The sequence below is a fragment of the Aythya marila genome, assembly GCF_965140915.1.
Source record: "Aythya marila genome assembly, chromosome: 3".
In the NCBI taxonomy this organism is placed as follows: domain Eukaryota; kingdom Metazoa; phylum Chordata; class Aves; order Anseriformes; family Anatidae; genus Aythya; species Aythya marila.
Genome location: NC_139044.1, coordinates 77,203,268 through 77,218,326, shown reverse-complemented (window position 1 = coordinate 77,218,326; position 15,059 = coordinate 77,203,268). Strand labels below are relative to the sequence as shown.

Genomic DNA, 15,059 nt, shown 5'->3' with positions numbered 1-15,059 from the left:
CAAAAAAAAAAGGTACATTTTAACACCAGAGTTTTTCTTGAGCTATGGAGAAGAAAATAAGGTAATGTTTGCTACCAAAACTGAAGCCTACTTCAGAAGTACAATTACAGTGCAAGAAAAAGAAAATCAGTACAATTTCAGCCAGCCTTCTTTAATAAACCTTGTTAAACTCAAGCTTCAGCACCAGACCCGGCATGAAGTTGTTAAAGATGGAGCGATCTTTCTGTGGGAAATTTATAACCAGAGGAAACATCCTAGCCTCGGCATTTTTATAGCACCAATCCATTTTTAAATGGAGGACAAAGAGATCCAAGATATCAAAAGTGTCTTCTACCTTGAAGGAGGAAAATAATCTGAATCAGGACACCTGCCACCTACATGTTTACAACTGGGTGCAACTGCTGTTGCCACCACACCTTCGTTTTGTCAGTCAGTGGAGGAGGAAAGCATTTACAAGGTCTTGCTGGATTCAACCTACCCACCCTGGCTATAAAACAAGCAGTTACTGCTGCTCCTGTTTCAGTGCTCGTTTTTGCTGTTTGTCCTTCTCAGAGGAGTGTGTTGACAGAATAAACACGAGGAAAACAAACCATCTACAAGAGTGATGCGGACAGTACACATAACTCTCCTCAGAGGGGGCAACATTCTACACTCGGGGCAGCTGAAGGCCTTGGCCTGCTCTGACCCTGCACCTGCACCAGGCCACGGTGCCCCCAGCAGCCAGTGGCAGAGGTGTCCCCAGGGCTCCCCAGACAGGAACGGTGCCAGGACCTTGTGCAAAGCCACCACAGCACTAAAGCAGGCGTCCACCCACGCTTCACTGTGACGAGCAGTCAGCTTCATAGGCCTCAGAGAACCAGCCAAGGTTTCGGGGGAGTTTGGTTCCTGCAAAACGCTCCCACCACATTACACAAGGCCAACATTTCCTCACTTCTCTGCTCTACATAATTGATGGCTGTTGTCACTGTACACAGAAAGCCACAAGGCCACACAGCATAAAGCAAATGTTCCTCACGCCTTTTCTGTGCTTTGCACACCTCGTTTTCCAAGTCACCAGCTGGCCAGTCGCCCCAGCTCTGCATCCTACTCCTACATGCTCTGCCCCCAGCTGCTTTCCTTTAAGTGAATGTCCCACAGACTCAGTGCCCCAAATGAGAAGTGCAGGAAAATTATGTGCTATTTTCATGCAATTTATGACCAAATATTTTTGTTCCTCTAATTTAAAAAATGAGGGAACAATTTCCTCTAGAAAGTAACTGTGACAGAATTCATTCCCCCAACAACCTGCTATTTTGTTTAGTTTAAACATTAAAATAGAAACCTCAATAAGTGTTTCGTGGCCATTTAGCACAGTTAAGCTCTACTTTTGTATAGAGCAGTACCATTTCAGATGCCACAGTTCACCGACAAATACTAAGCACCATGTTCATGCAGGCTGGAGCTCCAGTTCCAGAGTTGTTACTGGAAATGCCTCTTTCTCCTGAGTCTCAGCTTTTCCACTGAAACATAATTAACAATATAACACATCACTGCAGCTCTTCTGCACTTCCATTTGCAAACAAACTGGTGCTAATCTCCATCAGAACCCAACGTTGCTTGTCTCCTCAGCTTCCCTCCCTCCCTAAATTCAGAGACATAAATATACAAGAAAATGTGTGAAGACACTTTCTGAAGAAATGGAAAATGGAAAAGGGTTGTCTGCTATGTTCCTCACTCAAAAAAGCCTATGTGCCTTTTAGACATTGCAGTCCATATGCTTATTTTCTTAACAAGTTTTGAAACTCACACACACTGACACCAGACGTAGCCATGCCTTAATATTCCTTACTCAGCTTAAGGGTTTTTGTTTCTTTGTTTGTTTTGTTTTTGTTTTTTTTCCCTCCCTACAGAATTTGCTTCTCTGAACAATCCCAGAACAACTCCAACTGATCACAACTTAGGTGCTTGCTGTGCTATCTGCTGGAACTGTGCAAGTGCAGATCCCAAAACATCGAGCTGTTTTTAGCTCCCACACCACTACCTTAGGCTTAGCATCTGCCCCCTCATCACATCCCATTTAGTGATCATCCATCTATCCTCATGTTTCTGAACATGAGGATACATGCCCTACACTCTCTATTGCAAGATCAAACCTTAAAAAGGTCTCCAACAAAGAGCATGTGTCTCCATCTGCTCCTATCAAGGCCTCTGACGAAAAATATAGGACAGGACAACACGAATACCAGAAAAATCAGCACTAGGTCTTACTCTGCAAATTTATTATTTTTTTCAGCTGTCTAGATTGGCCCATTTTCTGATGGAGCATCTCAGAATGGCATGGAGAGGAGCAGAGCCAGATGCACCTGCCAGCTCAGCTTCTGTGTGGTTTGGAATTGTTGCCTTGGAATTTGAACCCCTCTTCTACACTGTGAAATGTGGTTCAAATACAAAGTCACGGCCTTATCAACCTGCTTACAAGCTTCTCATCAAGAGATTGGGTGTCTTGCACCTCGGCAACACAATTCTTCCTCTCACAAGGACAATGTGATTAAATATCTTTCCCCTGTGTTCATCCCTCTTTTAACAACACTTGTACCTTCTAATTCAGCATCAGACCTATTACATTGAACACTTGCCTGAGCTTTCCACAAGCTCTGGAAAGCACCAAGTATATTGGCATTTATTTGCTATTAGGCAAGAGTTTTTTTGACCTCACAGCTCCTGGTAAGACACCTGAACAAATAAGAGAAGTTTAATTTCAAATGGTAATTACACTTCATCTTTACTGGGCTCTCCTTGTCTTCTAAGCCTAAATTGCTGGGCTGCCTCACTCATCACAGACACAACAGATCAGCTGCCATTTATACATACACTTTGACTCACATCAGATGGTAGCTAAACCTGTCAGCCCCACTTTCCTTCTTTTAAGAAATACTGCCACTGGAAAGCCTTAACAAGAAAACTGAGATCGCAGGAAATGTCCTTCACTACAGAGACTACAGTACCAGCTGTTAGCTCTGTTCTCCAGTTTTCAACCAGGTGTAGTGCAGGAAAAAATGCATTCATTCCTACCCTGACAGAGGCAGGTCTGCAGAAAAGCCTGGACTCAAAGTTCTGTCTTTTTGGTGGCTTTAATCAAATACAACCAAAACCAAATCAGAGGATGGAGAGGGGGTGGGGAGAGTACCTGCATGGTCCAAAATCAGAATTTACTTTTTCTAATATATATATATGCTTTGATTCAGCTCTAATCTTACATACTTTCTAAGTTCTAGGCAAGAAAATTATATATATATTTTTAAAGTACTGAAATAAGGAAGAGATACAAAATTAAAGAATGACCATTTCATAATGAGTGCTTAGGAAACTTTCACAGCAAAATACTTAAAGCAAGAGCTGAGTAAACAATTATGTTTTGGAAGTTCCCTTTTTTAAAAAAAAAAAAAAAGTACATCTCTGCATCACATCTTTCACTTTTTTTTTTCCAGAATATAAACTTGCATTTAATTTTAAGCAATAGAACTTAAAAGTTATATGTTTTTATACAAGTTTAAAGAACAAGCAACTTTCCATATCATTATGGTGCAAAGTTTTAATTTATATTGTTTGGATGTGAAAAGAGGTAAATCTCACTTCATGTGAAGTTGCAAAATAGGTCAGCTGGGTACATTCATTCAGCTTCCTTCTACACTCTGTAGATGCTTTACCAATTACTAATTCTTTCTAAAGAAGTCTCCAAATGAGTTTGTTCCTTCTTTGCATGACATAATTTAACTCTCTACAAAGGCCGGCTTATTAACCAGTCACTTAATTAACACAGTGACTATACAGCTGAAGGTTGTATTATTTCCATTAAAATAGATGAGTTTCTATAATAGCATTCAATTTCCATGGCAAGATGCATGAATTGTTACAGTTCAATCAAAACAAGCAATTGTCTCTACTTAAATATGATTACAGCAAGTAAGCTTCCATTTGGCATTATTTTTTTATAACCAGTAAAGCTTAATTAATTAGTATTTATTTATTTTTCTTTCAAAACTTGGTAGAACAGAAACAATACACTGGCTCTATTAATAAATCTGTTTAAGAAAAACATCATCTTGTTTATTCTATTTTAAGTGCTACTTCCAGCTAGCTTTAAGTAATGACAGTCCGGAAGGAGCAAAGGTACACAAAAGTGAGATAATCCATTAATAAAAAGAACTGCATGGAGAGCAAGTATACTCTCTTCAAGCTATCACAGATAAAACTACCAAATTCAGAACAGCAAAAGCTACTGTCATCCTCTCATCATCCTCTTCTTCATAAAGGCATCAAACCCTGGCTCTGTGCTATGAGACTTCCATATTCAAGTGGAGAGTTTACAACTACATCAATAAAAGGACTATCCATTAATAATCAGGAGAGATTTTTCTTCAATTCAATTCCTTTCACAATTCTAGCTGTTCCAGCAAACAAATGAAAGTTCAAGGGGAAAGAAAAAAAAAAAATTGCTCATGCACTCATCTTCTTAAGCTTTTTTTAAGCTCTCCACTGTAAACAGCAAGCACCATTAGTGACAATTTCTGAGTAATGATGGGGAAAAGTGAGGTGGTTGAAAGCACCGCTGGCTTGTTAATGCAAACAACCTTATACTACTCAGGGAACATATGTGCAATCACTGTTTATGAAGCAACTTTGACAACACTGAAAGGAGCTTTTTGCTTTATGTTTGTTTAAGTGAGACTATGTCTGTTTTAGAAACAATTGCTTTTATTTTGCCATGTGCACACGTGCATGTGTTAAACAGAAGCAAGACACAGTCTTAATAACAGCCTAGCGAGTGGCTGTCTTCTCTGGAGACTTCATTATCATGAGATTTCACTGCACTCCAGCTCCTCTGAGAAGACACTTAAAGAGAACACAAGGATGGTGGTGTAGAATTTCTAATATTTGAGGTTTCCAAGAAGAAAAACAGGAAATATATTTCAAAGGACCTAACCCCACTGAGGGACCTTTTTCTTCAAAGCCTCAAAATCACGCCATTACAAGTGATGCCGTCTTCTAAGAAAGCAATAGGATTAGTGTTTCATTTCTGATTGCAGACCATAAGTATCACATGCTAACACTTAAGCAAAACATGTTTACAGAAATTCCTGCCTATTCATAATACCACATTGTGCCTTGGAGAAAGCTTCTCTTAGGTCAACAAAGGCAGCAGCTAACTGAATTAGACTTGAAGCCTGAAACAGAGCACGTGCAGCACACTTACAAATGATTTTACATAAATGAATTTAGCCATATTAAATATATTGATAATGTAATCTCTTAAAGACAGGGACTGTGAAACTCTATGCTGTTTAAGTGCCTATTTGTTATTTATTATTAAAGGTACTTGTCACTGGCTTTCTTCTAGTCTGGGAAATTAGGGTTCCTGTTCCCCATTACATTATTTTTCATGCACAGATGGTAATATAAACTTAACAGCAACTTCTCAAAGGCTCAGCTTTGAACTTCAGATGATGGGATACCTGACAGCTGTGCCTGGCTGGGCACTTGGTATGTCCCCGTCCCAACAGGCAGCAGGCTCAGTGCTGAAGCCAGGCAGGGGCTACTCTGGGCTGTGTGGGACTGGGGGTAGAAACCCTGAGAACTGTGCCAGTGGCCTTCCCTGGCAGCCTGTCCCATGGGGAGAAAGTTTCTCCCTGAATCCGCTCTGAGTCTCCCTGGGTTCAGCCAAGGCCCTTTGTCTCCCCAGCTACTTCTTATACACCACCTCTCCCAGGCTGGGCCAGTCCCTGTCCCTCAGCATCTCCTCACAGGGCAGCTGCTACGGCCCTAACCCATCATGCTCTTGATGTCCTATGAGCTCTAGGTACTCTTGTTTCTCCCCCAGGGGGAAGTGCATCCTTTTTAATCACATTGACAGCCCTGGTGAACTGGGCTACAGAACCATGATTCCTTGCTTCAGGGGTGGAGCTGTGTTCCTGCATGCAAGCAAGGCTCTGCTACAGGCAGGACTGCAGGCAAATCGCTGTGCCTGTCCTGTCATCTCATCATCCAACTACAGTTTTTCTCTGTAAGAGCATCCCATTTGCTCTGGAAAAGTGGCAACAGAAACACAGAGCTCTATTCTGCTCCTCAATGCCAGAACGCTTTCCCTTTTTTTCCAAGGACAGTATATAAAGCCAATCCTCCAGATTTTTATTCATTCAGCAGCGGAAAAGCTCCAGCACTCCCACTATACCCTAGATTTAAATTTAAATGAAGTGCCATATGATTGCCCAACATCTTGTCACACCATCTGCCAAATCTAACAGTGCTATTCAAAACTGCCTAAGCCCTGAGAAATATAGATATACTTCAGGTATTGGGCATCTCTTTGTATGGTACCATGGGGGAAACTCTAGTTACATTTCAAATACTGTCTTCAGAACTGCTTGTCCACTCAGAGACAGAACTTCTAGACACCATCTTCCCAACTTCTGTTCCCTTTATCATTCATATCTAACCAAACCATGTCCACAACAGACAGAAGAGATCAAGTTCTCCACATAAAAATACATGTACCTACACAGCAAATCTTGCCAACACTATTTAATGGACACTCTCTTAATTAAAGACTCTAACATCTAACTTTATAGTTAGTAATTACATATGAACAAAGCATACCACATATTGCCCAAGAATTATAGCTATTTTTGGTGAGGAAGAAGGAGGACATATATACTCACCTTAACAATAATCTCCTTAGCATCACACAGTGGTATGTGACAGAGCACTTTCATTAATCTGTACGAAATATGTACCAGCTGCCAACACTTCTGATTCTGTCTAAGAAAATACCTTGTAATAAAGACTTCGTACTTATCAATGGGTGAGGTTTTTAGCTAGAGAATACAAATAGCACAGGACTCAAAGCTAGGCAAAACAGAATTGAAAGGAGATGTCAAGTCTGAGTAGAAAGGAATATATTACCCAGACAGAATACAGAGTTGCATGAGGTTTATTAATGCTTGTCTATTATCTCAGTCACCAAATGATGGTATAGACATCATGAAATACACTTTAGGTATTTTCTATAGCATATATGAAAATACTGATATCAACAGAGCTTCTAAGACAACACCACGAGGTTTCAGGATATGTTATGTCATGGTGAAGATTTACAAGCTTTAATGCAATAAAGTCCTGAAACTATAAATAATCAGTACTACTAGGGTTCTGGACATACACACTGAAATTTCCTCCTTCCTTTTCCTTATTTTAAGTTTTTGTGTTTTCTTTGTCTTTTAAGACTTATCACACAAGTACTGCTAAATGTTTTGTATTTAGAACTGCCTCAAAGTAATGGGGAAGGTATCCTCCAAGTTGTCTTGCTCCATTAAGAATTATAATGATAAAGACCAAACACAGAGATCTGAAGGCATTTGTTTTTGTCTTATAAAAATGGTTTGCGTGCTACAGTGACATTCACTTCTATACTTATTTCTGTTGACCTACTAGCCTCTTTTCACAGAAACAGAGGTGCCTAATGGCAATCCCATCCAATACCAACAGTAGGGATCTGGGGTTCAAATGGAGGAAGCTGCCTCTACCTAAGAGGTGCTGAATTTAACGTGTCTTCCAAGGACATTTCAACAACTCTGTAGTGGTGTTACTGAACACAGTTTCAGGTTGCTCAGGGGCCTATTGACAAGCTTGTGATTTCTCAATGTTGTAAACCAGTTCTAAAGGTTCATAAAAAGGCTCATAAAAGGTGGCCTATTTGCCCACTAAGGCTAGAAATTAGCTGATGTTATTCATTCCCCTGTCCTACATCAGTGTGTTTAGATCTGCAGACATAAACATGGGCTACAAACCCACTTCACCTTCCTCTTTCGGATGCATTATGTGGACAGGAAGGGAAAAGCAAAGAGAGAGGAAGACAGCATGTTGCTAACTTTACATACACAGCAAATACTGCTTAATCCGGATTACAGAAGGAAAAAATAAAAAAGAAAAAAATGCTTTCTGATCAGTTATTGCTTCCCTGGGATCCTCCTAAGGAGAGCACAGCAAAATTGTAGATTTTTAATTAAGAGCTGCATCCTTGCAGCACAGTCTAGTACAGAATTGCCATTATCTCTCAAATCAGCAAGGAAAGATTTGTGCTATGTATCAAAGAAAGCACATGCAGGAGAGCTTCTACTGCAGATATTCAGCAATAATGGTGTTGTGGCAAGTTAGCTGCAACACCTCCTGTCCAAACACCCTAGCCTGGGTACATCTGACACAGCTCCACATTCAAAGATTGCTCAAGGTACCCATCTTCCCACATGCAACAGAAATACAACCAATTTAGCAGAACCATCACCTCCCCTCACTGACACTGGGGGATTTTTTTTTAGGCTGAAGTCAGCTGAGCTGCTTTGGCTGCAGCTGACCAAGCTAAAAGGCTGCTCTGAGCCCAGCTGCTGGCTTTCACACCACAACCCACTTTCCTGGCCTCCAAACCCAGGCCAATGCCCTCAGGATGTTTCCCTTTCTCTGCAGGATGTCACTGCCCTTCCTTCCTAGACCTGCCAACATAACCCCAGGTGTTTCCACACCCTAACAGATCTGCCAAAGAGATTCAGGTTAAGCACTTTCACTGGCAAGGTTTTTTAAGATCCTCCAGATCCAGTTTAACTGAAACAGACCGGGTAACACCTACATATGCTGCTACATCCTGTGCTTCTGAGAGAGCAGCAACTTCTGGTGATGGGTGGGTGTGAGAAGCAGCTGTGGGAGAAGCCTCTTCAACCAAATGGGACAAGACCAGAATAGAGTGGTTGTGCCTGGCCTTGCCTCAGGAGGTGAGCAGGCTGTGCCATGTGGCTTGGCCAGGCAAGAGCCAGGAGATCCTGATCCTTGAAAAGGGTTTAGATAAGGCTGTTTGTCTCCGTGCAAGTATGAGAAGATGGGGTAGGGCAAGATGTTGCACCAGCATACATTCTTGCTTCCATAGAAAAAGGTATTTTTATGTGCCTCCTTCCTCCTAAGCTGGTAGAATAGAGTTAAATTTAATCACTATATGAACATGATGCTCTGTACCAAATGTGGAATGCAGATTTTAATAATATTTAAATGATTTCTGAAATATGTAAAGGAGAGCTTGGTGCACCTGCATTGAATGCAGATGAATATTTGACAAAAAATTAACACCACTAAGTGCTCTACACAGTTGATTTACTTTATGTATGTTCATGCACAGGCAGTAAGTCCAGGTGATATGATTTTTACAATAGGAGAAGACTAACAAATCAACTATATCAAAACTTTCTAAAAAAGCACCCAAAAGAATTTTCTAGAGAGGTAACAAAAGAGAGACAAAAGGCAAGTATTGTGATGGTATTGATGTTGGAAAGGCAATAAAGGAGAAAATGGACAATTGTGCAGAAATATAGCTCTTAACTATAGTTATATATCAGAACATAAGTCCCTGCTAGATAAACTTATGATGCATTTTAATAATTATCCTGTTATCCTTCTCTTGTCATGACACACACATTGTTATGACACCATGCTATGAAGAGAAAGCAGAACAGAAAGTTTGGATTCAGCTGTAAGCAGAAGAAACAGCAGTGACGGAAGGAAACAAATTACAACCTAATCAAAAACTTGTAAGGAATTCAGAGAAACTGACTGGAAGAAAGTACATTTTATTGTGACCACAGCAATCAAGTGTTTGCACTGGGGCAAGATAAGAAAAGAAAATTACTGCACAGTCAGCTATCGACCTGCATTGAGAAGTATTAAATTATGGGTTAGGAAAGCAACAGGTCAGTTTATAAAGTCAAGGAACAACAGCAGCACTTACATATATCTCATTACCAGAAACATCTCAGGATAAGAGTTTATTTTGAACCAACTATGGAGGAGAAAAGGCATGATCAAAACCTCCTAGAGACTGTGCACTCCCAAGGAGCAGAGAAATTGAAAACTATAATCACCAACCTTGTGAGTAGCAAAAGCTAGGATGTTCAGCATCCTATGGAGTACCCACATGAATTTTCTAATGTCTAATAAGCTGAATGCTTGCTACTGCTCTCCCCTCAGTAGGGGCATCAACATCATCTCTCTTATCTCCCTGGTCACCAGCAGTCTTGAGGTTTGTAAGAATGTCATCACTTTGAAATCTCTACTCCTCTATTTATATTGGTTGAAATTTATCCCCAGGGGTTAAAAAAAAGTTTCTGGTGGACAATGAGAGGAGCTATCAGTTGGACAGCATTATTATTTCAGCTTCATCTCTGTAGGAAACCAGGTCAAAAAATATACTCAAGACAGAAGGGAAGAAATAACATAGAGAAACCTCAAATTGAGAAAACTCTAGAATTATCAAGTCTTGTATACAATATATTATTTTATGTATGAAAAGCCAGATTTTATAGTTTTTCACAAATAGATCAGTATTCCTGACTTCTTAGAATTTCTGCTAAGCAATACTCTTAAGTTGCAATGAAAATCTGGATGATCTCCATATCCATAAAAAAAATAATGCCAGAACATTCATTCATTCTAAAGCAGATATTTGACTATTCAAATACTTCTATCAGAAAAGATTACTTTCACTTATTTTTGTAATTTTCTCCTTTCAGTGCTGGTAGTTAGTCTTGGAGCAAAACAAACCCATGGGTCTGAGAGGCCAGCCTGGATGTCAAACAGTGGAATAAATCAGGCCATCAGCAAGCTTTGAGAATCCCAGACTTCTGAATGACAAATTCAGCTTTGGGATATGGCTAGACTTGTTGTCTTCCTGGCACGTTTGATACTCACGTGTGCTGCCTTGTTCTCCAGAAGGCGATGACTTCATTACATATCTTCTGAAGAAAATTCACTGCCTGAGATTACTCAAATATGAGTTGAATCAACATGACACAGTAGCAAGTGTCAAATCAAAAACACTACATCAATAATTCATGCTGCTGTAAGCTATTGCTCAATTCTAAATCCTCAATTGTTTAACTGCTTACAAAACTGTTTGAGAACAAGGAAGATGCTAGGAAGACATTGCAGTGAATGAAGGCTCTTTGGTGCTCAAGATATGGAGAGAGCACAGAAATTTCCCTCACTGCTCCCCCAAAGACTCACTTTTCCCCAAAAGAGAGGTCAGCAAGGTCCTGGAGCATCTTCACCAGAAGGAGAAATCAATAAAGTCCAGGAAAAGGCCTGGCAGGAGTTTAGAGAGTGTACAGTTACCCAGGAGAACTATCTTTAGCTTATGAAGTAAAGTACACATATGATTCCTCACAGACTGATCCCAGGTTTTAGAAACAAAAGAACAGAGGTACATTCTGAATGATGCACTAAAAACATTCATCGTTATACTATCAATAAACCTTATTTGAACAGAATAGATCAATAAATGGACACAAAGCAACAATTTTGCTCTTCCAGACATTAACAATATACTAAGAGATTTTCTACTTCATGATTTGCATTAATATTTTTACATTTGTCATGATTTTTAACTCCATGGATATTTTCATAGCATTCCCAAGCATGTTTTGTTGCTTTGCTTAAATTTGTTACTGTCTTGACATAGTCTGACAGGTCTCTATTCCAACAGGACTTATTTCAAAACACCTATGGAACCAAACTTTCTAATGGTGAAGTGATTGCTTTTAGAAGTTATTTGGATATCCCTAGTGACATTCCAATTTATTTTACCTCCATATAAGCATTTTTTATCAACCACAATGTAACATTTCACAAACATCGTAACAGAGACATTTATCATTTCAAAGGGAATATTGGCAATTGAAGCTAAAAACAAAAACAAAACCCAAAACACCGGATCATCATCATCCTTATGACTTCTTCAGTGAGGAAAGGTAAACAAAGAGTCATGGCCTTTATTTCAGATGTTTTCAGGTCTCTGTTCTGATGTGTTTTTTTGTTGTTTTTTTTTTTTGCTAGGCACAAAAGGTGGTTAAGTTACAATGGGTAAGTCAACTCACCCTATATATTTTCACATTCACAATTCCTCCCTATGCTGCCAAAAAAGTCAGCTCAGATTTTCTTGTAAAAGTTTCACTACTTTCAAAAACTCAACCATTTAAGAATCTGGTATACCTGTACCAACCAAACAGCATGAAGGGTACATCAGCACTTTGGGTATTGCTGCAGGAATATATTTCTACTTCTTCCTTCCCTAAAAGCCCTTGCCTGCTCTTCAGAGCCCACAAAGGACTTTTTAATAGATGGAGAAGAGCATCCACAGGAACTGAATTAAGAAAAATTGCCTTACTGGCAACACTGTTGCAAACAGAAAGAAAAACTCTTGTCTTGTGAGTGGTCAAAATCCTGTCCCTGTAAGGACTTTGTTACAATTACAGAAAGATGAAAGTCAAGGATGTATTTTAACTAATTTTCCAGGACTGTCTTTTGCATCAACAAATTAAAAGCCACGTTACTTCGTTCTCTTGCCCGTGCGACTTTGAGCATGAAGCACAGACCTGACTTGTCAGAAATGTACTTTAACATCAGTGAGCAGTGCGGCTATGTGAATAACGCCGCTTATTCCCACTCGCTACTTTCCCGTGGCCTTAGCGCTGCTTAACTCTGCCGCCCGAACAGAGTACGAGAGAGGAGGAAGAAGAAAAGCGGCCGGAGCACCCCTGCTTGCCTGCCTGCCCCGGGAGCCCCTCAACTCAGCTCCCCCCCGACGAGACGCAGCCCAGCGATGCCTCCTCTTCACAGCCTCTCCAGGCGCTCCCGGAGCATTACCACTCCAATAAACACCACTAAACACCAAAAAGCCGGCCCCCAGCATCCCCCAGTAACCTCCAGCGTCCCCCAGTAGTCCCCAGTAGCCCCCGGTCTCCCCGCGCTGCCCCTGATGGCGGCGGGAGGGGACGGCGCCTACCTGGAACCGGCCGCCGTCTGTCTGCCGTTCTGTCGTTCCTCTGCCTTCCTCCTCCCTTTTCCCTTTTCTTTCTTTCCCTTTTTTTTTTTTTTTTTTTTTTTTTTTTTGGCTTCGCCAGCAGAGGAGCTTGGGCCGCCCTCCCGCTCTTGCCCGAGGCGAGCAGCCGGCGGCTGCCAACTTGAGCTACTGCTGCTGCCGCCGCTGAGAAGTTGGTGGCGACCGCGGGCGGCCCTCGGTGGCCGCGGTAAAGTGACGGGGCTCGTGGTGGCCGCGGTCCCCCCGCGCCCGGCCCCACCGCTCCTGTCCCGGGCCGGTCCCGGGCCCCGCCGTGGCGCGGCGCTGGAAACACTCGGGTTAAGGGGAGGCTCCGCCGCAGCCGAGGCCACCGGGAAAATGTTTCGTGCACACAGGCTCTGAAGGCTTTTAAAATAACCTCGACATCTTAGGAACTGATTTTGCCATAGTTTGTACATTGTACCAAAGGGCTCTGGACTATTCGTCTGAAAATCCTTTTTTCATTTTTTATTTTGAAATCTCATTACAGCCGATACAGATTTATCTGAGCCTTAATCCTGTCATCTACCTAGATCCAGTCATAGCAAAATGATGAGGGAACCCCAGTAGTCCCAAAGTCCCAAATGGACAACACCCCAGAGTTATTTTCCATTCATACCCATTTCTCAGAACTGCACAGATTCAGCTAAGAATGGGTATCACACCTGTTTGTTTTTTCTTTTTCGGTGGATACCCTACAAAGTAGGTCAAGCTTTTCATCATAATTATCTACAATAATAAATAAAGACAGCAGAAAGTTTAGAATTCTATTTATCTCAAAACTAAAATTGGCATTCCTGAACCTAATTCTTGCAACTTCCCTACTTGTATTTTTCTGGTGTGAGTTAGCACACTTGGGGTCCATTGTCACAACTCTTTACGCCTTATTATTATAGTAATTCAATTTACAGAGGAAACTTTAAACACCTAATAACTCAGTGCATGGCTTAGAATTGGTTGTTCATCTTGCATTTTTGTTAGACCTTTCTAAATCCCTCTTAAAGAGCTCTAGTTTAGAGTCATGCCTCTACACTCCAAAATATTTTTCCTTATAACATACTACACATAATCTTTAATGATTAGTCCCTTTGTCATTTATTTTATTATTTGGGCATTTGGTTTGATTTCTCAAAACAAAACAAAACAAAAATCACCCTCATGACTACTATTTTTAGTTAAATGACTAAAATAAATGTCAGATATTTTTAATTTTCTGGATTATAGGAAAGATTTATTCAGATAAGGGGAAACTGCAGTTACTTGCCCATGAGGGCAGTATTTATATGATCGATTTGCACTCAGGAGCTCAATTTTTTGCTGCAGGAACTGGAATTCAGGGTGCTGTTAACCTGTGGTACATCATTTACTTGAGGATGCATGAGGAAAGAAGAATACATCCAACTGTTGTACACACCCCCGTTACAGATATTAGTGCCAAAATGCTGTACTAATGGATTTAGCTTGCTAATATTAATGTGAACCTGTGTACTGCTTCAGACTGATGCAGTGGTAGAACTTACTTCTGAGGTAGTCCAAGATGCTGCTCACCTTTCCCTTTGCAGCCAGTGTCTGCTGCATACAGGCTGGATTTGGCATGTGTTGTTTGGCCTAGGGCCCTTCAGACACCTGATCAGGCCCAGACTCACTACAGATGCAAGTTAAGTGCGATGGTTACTATAGGTAAGAAGTTCTTCTTAAGGGATGTGCATGTTCCTACTGCAGTACTGAGAGAAGAAACCTTTCTGCAAAGGAGCAAATCAGTTGCCTCAGTGATATTCAGTCGTGGAAAGCTGTTTTCAAGGCAGCTGAGATTGACTGCTGTGGGCATGCCTTGACATGGAGCAGTCCACTTAGAGCCACAACAGGGATTCTTTTCCCTTTCTTCATTATAAACTGCTATTTCTTTCATTTAGTTTCATTTTCTTCCTCTTTATAGCAAAATCAATGTCACTTGAAAAACAGATTTTATATCTGAAAGCCTTGCTAAGAGACTTGTGATGTAACTCTGTGCAGTCTCTATATTTTTAGACATCTGGAAGATTAGGAAAAAATCCTAGTGTACTTTAATAATATAATATAACTTAATAATATTCATTCCAAGCCTTTCTTTATAATGTTGGATATTTTTGATAGAATGCAATAAAAAATTAAA

At 40.7% G+C, this 15,059-nt stretch overlaps 1 protein-coding gene across 2 annotated transcripts in view; it reads right to left on the bottom strand.

Moving 5' to 3' along the window:
* The window catches only part of PKIB (cAMP-dependent protein kinase inhibitor beta), a 56,278-nt gene extending 43,084 nt beyond the window's left edge, over nucleotides 1-13,194 (bottom strand). The window contains exon 1 of one of the 2 annotated variants that reach the window (XM_082756475.1): nucleotides 12,854-13,194. The gene's annotated coding sequence lies outside the window, so the exon portion shown is untranslated. Of the gene's footprint in view, nucleotides 1-11,076; nucleotides 11,159-12,853 lie in introns of those variants that run through there. The other variant, XM_082756477.1, reaches the window with a different exon arrangement.
* Nucleotides 13,195-15,059: the final 1,865 nt, after the last annotated feature.